The sequence below is a fragment of the Littorina saxatilis genome, linkage group LG17 (genome assembly GCF_037325665.1).
Source record: "Littorina saxatilis isolate snail1 linkage group LG17, US_GU_Lsax_2.0, whole genome shotgun sequence".
Classification (NCBI taxonomy): domain Eukaryota; kingdom Metazoa; phylum Mollusca; class Gastropoda; order Littorinimorpha; family Littorinidae; genus Littorina; species Littorina saxatilis.
The window spans coordinates 20,201,130-20,214,843 of NC_090261.1; the positions used below are offsets into that span (position 1 = coordinate 20,201,130).

General features: G+C 43.1%; 1 protein-coding gene across 2 annotated transcripts in view; it reads left to right on the top strand.

The window, feature by feature from the left end:
* LOC138952795 (protein phosphatase 1 regulatory subunit 27-like) overlaps window positions 1-13,714 on the top strand; it is an 80,793-nt gene that overhangs the window by 8,754 nt on the left and 58,325 nt on the right. Inside the window, exon 1 of one of the 2 annotated variants that reach the window (XM_070324536.1) lies at window positions 9,971-10,961. The exons of the other annotated variant lie outside the window; for it this stretch is intronic. The gene's annotated coding sequence lies outside the window, so the exon portion shown is untranslated. Of the gene's footprint in view, window positions 1-9,970; window positions 10,962-13,714 lie in introns of those variants that run through there. 2 annotated transcript variants of the gene reach the window in all.

Sequence of the window (13,714 nt, forward strand, 5' to 3'; positions counted from 1 at the left end):
CATACCTAGCTGTATTTGAGTGACTTATATACCCGACATTTTTATTTCTTATTTTTAGCACAGGTGTAGGAAAAATCATGAACCAAAATGTTATTTATTTTCTAATTTAACATTTTTTTTTACAAATATGACCATGGTCTTTTAAACATACAGTGACATTAAACATTGTTATGTTAAAAAAAAGAAAAAAGAAAAAAAGCTTTTGTGCACAAATCAGAAAATACATTGTACATTTTACCTACAGGCCAAACCGTGAGTGTCTGTGGCAAAGCCCGACCCAGGAAATTGCACTGATTTTATATTTAGATCAGAGAGAAATTGTCAAGAACAGGCGCTTGCATTTGGATGTGTCCAATGATAGTAGGTTTGGTTGTGATCAATCAGAATAATGTAGGAATAAAAATGTATGACAGTTTAGTATGATGACATGTAATTCACATATGCTGAAATATGATATTATACATCATGTAATATTATTATGGCTGTTGCCATGACCATGAAACCCAACAAAGGTTTAATGTAATGTAATTCAAAATACCAAAACCGAGCACCTATTAATCTCGTCTTTGCGCGTGAAGATTGAGGCCGTCTGCCAGTAGCGGTTAGGTCATACAGTGGAACCCCTCTCTAGCTACCTTTAAAATGTTGACAAAAATCGGTCCTTGTGGAGGAGGGTCCTTACAGAGGGAGGGGGCGGAGTCAGGGGGCCACAAAGAAAGTCAGATTTAAAAAAAAAAAGAAAACAGAGAAGTTTGAGTTGCTGACGACCGTTCTCTCTGAAAGCAAACTGCTTCGATTTCATGTTTGTCCTTGGTGTCCACCAGTTCTGGTGCATGTACTACCCTGGCCAAGTTTCCTCTCAAGACATCAAAGAGACCGCCCCAGTATACTCTACAGCCTCTGGGCGAACCACCTCTCATAGCTAAAACTGGGTCAATGACCCCTGGGAAGAAGGTCAGTGTCTATAAAAATTTTACTCCTAGGCCTGCGGCCAGGGGGGGGGGAGTATACCGGTACCATTTGAGAATCAGACCAAATGAGAATTGAACCATTTGAGAACATCCTTTTTTTTTCAATCACTACATCGAAGGCCTGCGGCCCGGGGTTCACATGGGTTGGTTTGTTTGTTTGTTTCAAACCCACACCCATATACACACATTTCCCATTTAAACCATTTGTCGGCCCCCTGTCGATATTTATCGACTAAGTTCCTTGTTAGTATTGTGGATAGTAACAGTTTAAGAATTTGCTGTGCCTTGGAGTGTTGAAACGTTATAAGTGAAAAATGGTACGGTTGGTGTGACTGAATTCACACGCGCCTCACACCCGCGCGCACACATACGCACGCATACACACGCACGCTCACATACGAACCAGCACGCACGCACACATACGCACGCGTACACACGCACGCACACATACGAACCAGCGGCACGCACGCTAAAACTCGCGCACAAACACACACACACACACACACACACACACACACACACTCGCCCACAAACACACACACACACACACACACACACACACACATACACACACACACACACACACACACACTGACGTGTGTACACAAAGTCTAAGAACTATAACGACACGAGTCAGTTGTTTTGTATCAAAATAATCAAATTTCACAATTGTTTGGCATTAAGGGTCAAAATGGTTTTCACCGGCATACAATAATGATAATTAATGACCACTCATGCGGGCTGTTACTCTTGGAATTCTTCAGGTGAATAATGACATCAAAATAAATTAATGGATAACTTAATTACATTCGACACTATCAACACCACGCGTTGACGTCACTTCGTGACGTTTCGTAAACCAAAGATGGTGTTTGAGACTGTTCTGTTTACATTCGACACTATCAACACCACTTTGCAATACTGAAATATTTTTTTCTGTGTTCGAAAGCTACAGCCAATCGTTATTATATCCCCTTAGGTACAGTTTTATAACACTATTGGCGCATGTAAACAATATGAATTACTTAATGAACGCTACGAGTATGGCAGCCTTTAAACTTCGCATCACCTCATCACACATAAATCACCTTCGTGAAAAGTAAAATCCTTTCTTCTCTTTTTTTCGCGCGTGCGAGACAGCCAATCCTTCATGCTGTCAACTTGTCTGCTGATGTGCAACACTCGTCAGCTAAATACACAGGTCGACTCATTTTTGTCAGAGTCTGCCCAGGCCTTTACATTTGGAAAGGACCGTCCTTCTACTCGAACACATAACAACAATCAACACCCTGACTGCTTCCTGCAGGGCGGGGATGTAGCTCAGTCAGGGCGGGGATGTAGCTCAGTCAGGGCGGGGATGTAGCTCAGTCAGGGCGGGGATGTAGCTCAGTCAGGGCGGGGATGTAGCTCAGTCAGGGCGGGGATGTAGCTCAGTCAGGGCGGGGATGTAGCTCAGTCAGGGCGGGGATGTAGCTCAGTCAGGGCGGGGATGTAGCTCAGTCAGGGCGGGGATGTAGCTCAGTCAGGGCGGGGATGTAGCTCAGTCAGGGCGGGGATGTAGCTCAGTCAGGGCGGGGATGTAGCTCAGTCAGGGCGGGGATGTAGCTCAGTCAGGGCGGGGATATAGCTCAGTCAGGGCGGGGATGTAGCTCAGTCAGGGCGGGGATGTAGCTCAGTCAGGGCGGGGATGTAGCTCAGTCAGGGCGGGGATGTAGCTCAGTCGGTAGCGCGCTGGATTTGTATCCAGTTGGCCGCTGTCAGCATGAGTTCGTCCCTACCACGTTCGGCGAGAGATTTATTTCTCAGAGTCAACTTTGTGTGCAGACTCTCCTCGGTGTCCGAACACCCCCGTGTGTACACGCAAGCACAAGACCAAGTGCGCACGAAAAAGATCCTGTAATCCATGTCAGAGTTCGGTGGGTCGTATAGAAACACGAAAATACCCAGCATGCTTCCTCCGAAAGCGGCGTATGGCTGCCTAAACGGCGGGGTAAAAACGGTCATACACGTAAAAGCCGTGGGAGTTTCAGCCCATGAACGAAGAAACAAAACTGCTTGTTGTGGAGGGTGGGACTGTTTACATGTTGTATGAATTGATGCTTTATGGATTAAACTGTGCCTTTAAGTAACATATATGCGTTAGAGCGAAAATTTAGACGTGATGTAAACGTATAGGTAGCGGTCCCGTCTTTGATAGTGTCAGTGCCGTCTTGTTACGTAGTGTGAAATGCGCGTCTGCTTGTCAAGTCGCACCAGAACGGACACACTTGACTGGCTGTGCGAAATTTTGAATACGATGTTCGAGTAAAACTGTTGAAACGGAATGCAGACTGGATATGATAGCTTGCGTTTATGTATGTTACGACTCTTGCTATCAAGCTGGAAGTGCTTGATTGTGTTTAGTTTTGTTTGATATTATCATTGCCGTTTGATTCCTTCAAACAGCTACAGATCAAAATGAAGCTTCATAACTATTGAGATTGAGTGCTTACGCGCGCATGCACACGCACGATAGCACGCACGCACACAAACATTCACATTCATTGAGCGAGAGAGAGACAATGACAATGACAATTCTTTATGTTTCGAGGGTAACAACAATAAGCATATATATAGATATGCTTTTGTTTTGCATCTGGCCTTCGCCCTAGAGAGGGGCTAATCTACTACTGCAAATACTACTAAAACTCATTACAGTACATGAATACATAATTATTGAGAGAAAAAAAACACCCACATAAGTTTAAGAACATTAAGCGCATTATATAGAAACATTATAATATAAATGAAGTGTTCAAGACTAGGTGCAAAGCAATTGAAGAGAGAGAGAGAGAGAGAGAGAGACAGACAGACAGACAGACAGACAGACAGAGACAGACAGACAAGACAGACAGGTAGGCAAGCAGGCAGACAGACAGACAGATAGGAATGTAATTGTCATTCTGTCCAGCGAGATGGCGGTTTGCTCGATCTCATTAACATTCGTTAGTAGCATCACTGTTCGTCGAATTGGGTTGACTGAAAAAATCTGGACGATGCGTTCCCAAGAAGAGATTCCAGCGTAAGGGTATGCATATGGAACTGTGTAAGATGTCAAACAACACATGCGGTGTAAACAACAATCTATCGCGAGTAGCATGTTGGCATCCTGTTGACGCCAAAAGTCCGTGTAGGTGAATGTCTTGTTGCCAAGGTATATCATTCAGAGTTTGTCAGAAAATGGGCTTGATACGCAACCTCCTTACTCTTTTGTCATTTCCTTCAGAATTAATTTCCCATCCGTCAGTTTGACTTCAGCATGTCTGTCTATCTTTCTGTATGTCTGTCTGTCTGTCTGTATGCCTGTCTGTCTGTCTGTCTGTCTGTATACGTCTGTCTGTCTGTCTGTATGCCTGTCTGTCTGTATGCCTGTCTGTCTGTCTGTCTGTCTGTCTCTCTTTCTCCCCCTCTCTCTCTCCTCGCTACCCGCACCCCTCTCTCTCTGTCTCAGATAAGTATAACATAATACCCCTGTCTCTCTCTATCTCCTTCTAACATTCTCGTGTTAGTACAAGCGATGCACTGACGAGAACTGAACGAGAAGCAGCATCGGATCATGCCGCAATAAATGAATAGATTAATAATCACCAAACAGTCATCCTTGTTATTGATGTAAATTCATGCACTGTCGATGTTCTTTATTTGTTTGTGTGTTTGTTTGTGTGTTTGCTTGCAATTGTCTGTTGGTTAGTTTGTTTGCTTTTTCATTTTTTCTTCTTTTTCTTTTATGTTTGAAGACCTTGAACTGCCAACACAATGCTGTTGATCATGACAAAGAGCTAGTTGGCTATAAATGGGCCAATGAAAGGGACCAATATGGAAACAACACGGCTTTAGGCTCAGCCAGGTGTGCAGAAACCCTTGGCATTCGTAACACGCGCATTCTAGCGAATGATGTGAAGAAGAGAGATCAGCTGTGTTTGTTTCCATCTGGTCTAGCCCTCGCTGTGTTTGTGTGCATCTGGTTTGACCCTCATTGTTAGCATAATGCACATGCCGCACGTCAGTGGTCAAGTGCTAGCGGCTGTGGTTCAGTGGTTGTGCTTTTGATCTGAACAGGAGCTCAGTATCAGGATGGTGGCATGACTTTCTGAGACAGAACGGCAGTAGGCTATTGATGATATTAGATATATATATATAAAAGACTCCAGCACCCTGAGACTTCGGTGCAGGTTTCTGTCAAATGATTTTGCTGTAGCGTTAGAACCTTTCCGAAGATGTTTGTCTTTCCCCTAGTTTTTTTCTCATGAGTCCATTCATAGCATGTGACGTAGTAATAATGAATTCAGTGCCACCTTTGGTCTTAAATGTGTCAGTTTCAGAAAGAGTTTCTGGTAACCAGATAGGCATACACAAGAAAAAGGGAGGATCAGCGGGAAAGAAACAAATATGTATGTTATCTTCCTCCCCGCCCCCTACCCATCCTTCCTCTTTTTATCATTTTCTCCTTTGTTTCATCAGGTGATTGATCCTTGAACTGACAATCTCAAAAGAAGACGCATGTCTCATCTGACAGGATGAAACTAAACAAAAAAAATTGTGTTTTTTTATACTTCGTGACTTATCTGCGTCGTTGCAGTCAAGGTTCTCACTAAAAGCACCTCAGTATGGATTGTCATGAAAACAGGCGTCACCATTATGTCGGAGGACACCGCAGTAATTTAAACGGCGACTTTCTGGCACCGCAGCCTACAAAGCATAGGAGGGTTACAAAAGAGTTCAGAAGAGGTGGTAGAATGGGCGTGGCAGTGGGCGGGGTCAAATTTAGCCTGGCGTGTCGACAACAATGATAAAGAGCATCGATTTTTGCCCTCCATTCATAACTATCATTCTTGACAGACGCTCGTTCAGTGGGTGACTCGCTGTGACTGACGTTGTAGCTTTTTTGTTACTTTAATTCTTTGGTCCTGCCTGGTGGACTGCAAAAAGCTACACGGCCATAGCCGCATTATCATTTTCTCACTTGGTACAGTGGGACTTAGTCACGCCAATCATGGAGTAAGTGGAGCTCAAAGTTTATCTCGGTCTGTTCGTCTGTCTGCCTGTCTTTCTGTGTGTGTGACTTTCTTTCTTCTGTGACCCTTGTATCTCTCTCTCACTCTCTCTCTCAGTCTCTCTCTCTCTCTCTCTCTCTCTCTCTCTCTCTCTCTCTCTCTCTCTCTTTCTCTCTCTCTCTCTCTCTCTCTTTCTCTCTCTCTCTCTCTCTCTCTCTCTCTCTCTCTCTCTCTCTCTCCTTCTCGTTATCTCGCTCTCTTTCTATCCCTCTCTCTCTTTAAATGAGTACTTCTAGCACCACATCGGTGGCTTTTAAACTCAGTGGATTTGTTTGTTTGTTTGTTTATTTGTTGCTTAACGTCCAGCCGACTACGCAGAGCCATATCAGGACGAGGAAGGGGGGGATGAAGGGGGCCACTTGTCAAGCGATTCCTGTTTACAAATGCACTAACCCATTACTTGTGTCCCAGCAGGCTTTAGTAAAACTAAATTAATACCTACTGGAAGATTACCAGTTTCCAGTATGTTAAAATAGGCTTAACCTATCTACTGCTGGACTTACATCAGAACACTAACAGATTAAACTATACATGAATCGCGAGACAAGCGGCAAGAGAAGAGATTTTTGGAAAAAATACAGGTGAATGAGCAAGAAGGCAGAAAAAAGAAAAGAATTCATGAAGAAAAAGAGAGCATGACAGGAAAGAGGAACCAAAAATCTACCTAACAGCAAACTAGAAAGCTCCTGCGGTTCCAAAAACAGGAGGGGCCTTTAATTTCATAACCGCAGTGCCCCACTGCGGGGACTCAGTGGATGCAAACGTTAGGTTTTGTTTTCTTTTTACATTTAGTCAAGTTTTGACTAAATGTTTTAACATAGAGGGGGAATCGAGACGAGGGTCGTGATGTATGTGTGTGTGTGTGTATGTGTGTGAGTGTGTGTGTGTGTGTGTGTGTGTGTGTGTATGTGTGTCTGTGCGTGTGTGTGTGTAGAGCGATTCAGACCAAACTACTGGACCGATCTTTATGAAATTTTACATGAGAGTTCCTGGGAATGATATCCCCGGACGTTTTTTTCGTTTTTTTCGATAAATACCTTTGATGACGTCATATCCGGCTTTTTGTAAAAGTTGAGGCGGCACTGTCACACCCTCATTTTTCAATCAAATTGGTGGCTTAAAAATTAATTAATGACTTTGGTCATTAAAAATCTGAAAATTGTAAAAAAACAATTATGTTTATAAAACGATCCAAATTTACGTTCATCTTATTCTTCATCATTTTCTGATTCCAAAAACATATAAATATGTTATATTTGGATTAAAAACAAGCTCTGAAAATTAAAAATATAAAAATTATGATCAAAATTAAATTTTCGAAATCAATTTAAAAACACTTTCATCTTATTCCTTGTCGGTTCCTGATTCCAAAAACATATAGGTATGATATGTTTGGATTAAAAACACGCTCAGAAAGTTAAAACGAAGAGAGGTACAGAAAAGCGTGCTATCCTTCTCAGCGCAACTACAACCCCGCTCTTCTTGTCAATTTCACTGCCTTTGCCACGAGCGGTGGACTGACGATGCTACGAGTATACGGTCTTGCTGAAAAATTAAATTGCGTTCAGTTTCATTCTGTGAGTTCGACAGCTTGACTAAATGTTGTATTTTCGCCTTACGCGACTTGTTTCTTCTTCAAATAAACTGGTCAATGCTGTCCTTTTTCAGTCCAAACAATCTGACAGCAAATTGTGTTCTCTGTTTCAGTTTACCATTCTGCCTCTCGTTCCCCATCTCTCAAAGTGTCGGTGTGTTTGAGCATACATTATTGATTGTTAGGCCGCATTAGGCCAACGCTGCATGCAAATGTAGTCATCAGATTAAAGTTCCAAAAGGGGTACAGTGCTTCCGTGTTAAAATGCGTCATTATCCCAGCACAAGCAAACTCATTAACACAAAGTTCCATTGTTGTATCCTGGCTGGTTCGACTCTTAATTTCTCTGGCATGACGTCCTACTCAATCCCTATTTTACCGGTAATTCCTTCTCCAGCTTCCCACTTTGATTATTCGACGTCTATTGTTAAAATGCTAACGAGGAAACGACTGCTTCAGAGAAGTAAATGTTCAGTTTCATATATTGCAAGCTTGTGATAGCAGCGCATAAGGTCGATATTGCAAAGGCAAGAAACAGGAAAGTTTCTTGAAGGCAGATGTATTATACTCAGGAAGACAAGTGTTGTTAAAACACACTTTTCGAAAATGTTGCTCCTTAAACCGGTGCTGAAAAAAATTCGTGTCGTGTGCAAATAGCAAGACATAATAAAGCTTTCACCATGATTACCCAGGGAGTGCCTGTTTTGTAGCAGAGCTGTGCGTGTTTTGTTTGTTTGTGTGTTTGTTTGTTTGTTGGTCTGCCACTTTGTAGACATTAGAGATGTTTTAGACAACGCCTCAAGTTTTCAATAAGATGAAATGTGTGAGAGAGAGAGAGAGAGAGAGAGAGAGAGAGAGAGAGAGAGAGAGAGAGAGAGAGAGAGAGAGAGAGAGAGAGAGAGAGAGAGAGAGAGAGAGAGAGAGAGAGAGAGACGCTTTGAAAGTTTAGTGTCTCAAGTTTATAGCTAATGAAAGCCTTTTCGACAATAGGTAATGCACACATTTGCAAATGAACATATCTACATGAAGTATTGAAAATGAACGTATTTACACGAAATATTTACAGACTTTCTCTAGCATGGTATCCATGCCAGGTATGTATTACTGCACAGTTCCTTTGAAAGGCAATTAATTTATTCATTTTGTCCTTTTTTTTAAAATGCATCTCTGATTTACCCGCTGCATATGTCTCGCAGAGTTAGCCCATGTAGATAGTTACTGCTTTGGTGAAAGTCAAAAGCGACACCCGTGCATCCTCGATTTCTTCGTAATAATGTCTGTTTTGCACAGGTCGCCTGGTGTGAATGTTCCTGATAAGTCTTTTCCTTATCCAGCAGGTACCTCTCATCCTGCTTGACAAACCAGTGAATGATGGCATGATGTCTTTCTCTACCAGTGCACAGTCCAAAATCAAAACAATGTCGTCAGACTCAAGGAGGAGATGCTTCTTGACATGTCGCGAGTCTAATACTACTTTACGGAAAGAATTGTTTCTGTCGGTGTCCTTCAGCCTGCGTTGTAGTGGTGACCTGTCTGTGACGCTGGCTTCACTGAGTTTCTTTAATGTTGTTCAGGTCATAACCGGAATGTGCAGCTAAGGAAAGAAACTTTTCCGTCTTCATTTTCCTCACTCTGCTCCGAACACACCGTGTCACATCAATGCTGCGGGCTGTTTCGCCAGTGTCAGTGTATTCAGGCTCAGGAATGTTGGTGTCCTTGCTCCCATTGTCGCCCTCACGTTTGTCCCGTGCACTTGAAGACGAGGGTGTGTCCAGTGTGTCGCTCTGCTGTGTTACACTGTCTAGTTCGTGTAGGCCTACTTGTACTTAATCAGCTGATTCGAATACAGTATACTCAGACATTCAGATAATACAATAGGTTAAAGTCTAGAGGCTTTCAATCAGGTCAGTAAGTATACCCGCCGCTCAATGTCAAACCTCGTTCCGTTGAGTCCATCCCCGAATTTGGAAACTTTTTTTGAATTTGCACATTGTTGTGCACGGGTCATGCAAAAGCCGAACTTAATTTACACCAAATATGAAGAGATTCTGTCAACGGATGTAGAAGTAATTAGCATTTTTGTGGGGTGCATTTTGTGGGGGGTCACCCTGTTGTAGCAACAGCAGCATCAGCGGTATTAGTAGTAGTAGTAGTGGTGGTGATGATGGTGGTGATAGAAGAGAAAAAGAACACCAGCTTAACGGAGCGTTGCGCTAGCCACTACGCCACCACGCATCTCTCTGCCCCTCCACAATCACTGTTCACTTCACTGTTCAGTGGCCCTTCATTTCACAACGTGCATCGCAGCTGGTCAGACGGAAAAGTTATAACGCGGGGCAACTCACTTTCCTCGCTTCAGTTACCACCCCAGGAACACCCTCCGCCTCTCCTCCCCCCCATCTTGCTCCCTCCCTGGGGTCCCGTTATTATTCTGCTGCTCTTCATGCTGCGTGCGCTGGTTGCAGACTTGCAGGCTGCTTCTGGAACCAAGGATTTTGTGGTGCCAGTCTGCTTCCATTCGCTCAGTTTTCCCGCCAGAGAGAGGAAGACGGTTGTGATAAGATTGAGACAAGAGAAGCGAAAACTCGTGTCAGTTGTGATGTGCGCTCATTTTGTGATGTGATTATTGAATAGAAAAACCGAGTGTTGTTTTAAAATCGTTGCCGGTTAATTCTGTGCTAGTGTGCGCTGTCTTCAGTAGCATTGAGTATCGTGTGTGTTACGTGGGGTGCTGAAACTTGTACCTCAGCAGCTGTTGGGTGTTGAACAAAACAAAGTTTGCTTCCGTGCTACACTTAGCAGCGTACGCGCTGGTTCAATACAGCTGGCATTCAACGTGGATAACTTGACAACTCCGTTCAGTTATTTAGAAGTATGAATTGATCAAATGTGTGAGCGTTACCGGGTGGTGTATTTTCAGTTTCGCGGCGTTGGTGTACATTAGCAAGTGTTTTGTGACTATATAGATCTATCAGTGTTACGAATTGACTACATCTGCCAGTGTTACGTCCGTTTTCGGTACATCTTTCAACGGTGTTACAGCCGCGTTTGTGTTTACTAACATCGATCCTGTAAGCGAACAGAGCGTTGGAGTTTACAGGAGAGTACTATAACAGTCTATCCAAGTTCTACATCGTGTGCCAATTTGCCGTTGCCGTTTACTCAAGTCCCGGATAGTGTGTGAAAAAAAGCGTACATTTTTTTTGGCCAAGCTGTTGTGGAAGACCTCTTGACATCAAGTGGCGGGAGTGCTTGGAAATTACTTTCTGCTCAGCAAAGCGTACTCATTGCCCGAACATAACGGTAAGTGGTGTAGATTACTCATTTACTTTCTCTCATGCGAAATCCTTTTTGTGCTTTTACTGCGTTCATTCATGCGAATATGCTAGCATAACGGAGGTGACTTTGTGAAGTCGATGTAAATTGCTCTAAGCATCGCGCCACTGCGATTATTTGACAATTTGATGTTAAAACGATGTGCCTCTTGTTTTGAACATGCAATGGCTGGGCCCTGTTTGTGTGTGTGTGTGTGGTTTTTTTTTAAAGTCCGTATTATTAAACCAGTGTTTATGTTTATGGGTCAAAGGTCAGGGAGTCCTTTCGTTTAGACTGAGGCTTAGGCTTAGAGAGATATAATACAAGTTTAATGTGGCAGCGAAAAACCCACACAAAAAAGAAAAACCCTTGAAAGCGTTTTACTGAGAAGATTACTGTGCCAGCCGAGGCTATATGACTGTCTACCCTTGAGTTTTTGTTGTTTGCTTGTTTGAGTTAGTTTGTTTTGTTTGTCTGTTAGTTTAGCTTTTTGCGTCCCTTTCTTTGTTCTTCTGAACTGAATTGCCCGCTAAATGGCAGATGTCAGTATTGGCATCATGGTATTTTCCATCTTGTCCCTTGGCATAACTGTCTCCGTTAGCTGGACGACAGACTGTCCGTAACTGCCCAGTCAGTTGCGCTGTCCAGTTTGACCATGACCACCTCGCCTCCCATCACACCGCCCTCTCCCCTCCCACGGCGCTACATAACTCGACAAACCTTTTTTTCTATTTTCTCGTACGGCTGAAGCTCAAAAATGATAACTCGCTCCAACACAAGATGTTGACAAAACAAGATAAGATGCTCCACAGCCGATTACTTTACTTGTCTATTGTCTAAGCTGGCAACAAAGAGAGGAGGCTGTATCTAGCGAGCAGTGGGAGGTTTTGTTGTCACTCACAGCAAGTTTTTGTTGCTGAGCCATTCTTCTCTGTCCTTGGCTTGTTATTCCAATGTCTGAGAGAATGAACAGCGTTCGTTTTGAGCCACGCGTCTGAGAGTTTTGTGGCAGATGTGAAAATACAAAGGCTGCACGCCGTACCCCCACCATACCCTCACCATACCCCGCCCCTCTGCACCTCACTGTCGTCCCTTTCTCTTCTTCCTCTGTCTCTTTTGTTGCCAGTTTCTCTGTCAAGGTCAAATTGACTCTTGTCTTTTTTTCTGTGTCTGTCTTTCGTTTTGTCTGTCTTTTCAGTTTGATTGCCTCTTTTCTTATGACTCTTTTCTCTTTCTCTGTGTGTTTGTCTGTCTCTATTCCTCTGCTCGAGTCTTTCTCTGTGTTCTCTCTCTCTCTCTCTCTCTCTCTCTCTCTCTCTCTCTCTAATATGATCCGTTGACAAGAATCGTGTGCATTGTCTGCCGCTTCATGCCTGCATTTGTGGTGAAACTGGAAACTTTAACTTGCGTTTGTTTTGTTCTTTTCATCCGATTTACAATAAGTTGAGTTTTCCTTCTGTTATTGTTTTCTTTGCTAAATTTCTCTGTTTTGAAAAACATTGGCTTTTGTGCACTTTGTATATTTCAACAAGATTTTGTTAGTACCTGTGTCCTTGATGGCTCAAGACAATTTTCCCCGTTGTCAGTTCAGTGCGCACGTGCGTGAGTGTGTGTGTCTGTCTCAGTCTGTGTGTCTGACTTGTGTGTCTGTGGAAGCTTTGCTTTTGCGTTTAGTCTTTTTTGTGCGAAAACTTAACAGCCAAGTCGTCAGAAACAAGCTGCGTGAAATGTAAGTTTAATGGCCATAAAACACCTCAAGTGTTATCAAATCACTCTAGCTCCATTGGGTTTTAGAGCCACTGGTTTGGTGTCGCACGGTAAATAGTCATACCATAAGTCTATTATTTGGGGAAAATGAGACTTTCTTCAAAGATAAATATTCACTTGCCTGTCCTGTCCCATTACCATAAATTATCACCCTCGCGAACAAATATTGGTACTTCTACTGACATCCCCTGCTGAGTTTATAGAACCATTGGTTTTTTCAACTTTACCCTCAAAGTTTTGATCTAAGAAATACACGTACAATATATATAGAAGTAGTGGATCATTTACACATGTACAAGACGCGCGTACGCACGCACGCACGCTCACACAAATGGACTTTTAAAGGCAGGATTCTCTAGTGTACACCCACGCGCGCTCTCAAACGAATCTTCGAGGGGGGGAAATCACAAACTCATTCAGCCGCCTTGAGGAAAAATCTCACGATTTAACAGTCACGCTGGTCACTCTCGGCTTCTCTCAAGTCGTCTACATTTACCAGGTGTCAAGATCTCATTGACATTCTTTGATCATGGGTCCAGCAAACACTCGACTTGGGCACACCTACCTTTGATCTCGTACGGCAAAGCTCGTGTTCCGTCGCTATAATTCATTACTGTTTGTTTACCGAGAAGTCAAACTTTTATTGTTTTTTCGCCCAGGACAAAGACCACTTTTCTGTCTGATTTAGGCGTGTGTACACTCCTACGGCCAAGGCAATGAACTAATATCACATCTTTAGATTAAGGATGCTGTACTGATTTCCTGTTCCGGCTTGTACATGGGATTAGAGCAACTTTCACTTGGACACATACCAAACATCAATAACTTCGCTGCATTATGGGAGGTGTTAGTATTTTTCCTTTTTACATTTAGTCAAGTTTTGACTAAATGTTTTAACGTAGAGGGGGAATCGAGACGAGGGTCGTGGTGTATGTGTGTGTGTGTGTGTGTGTGTGTGTGTGTGTGTGTGTCTG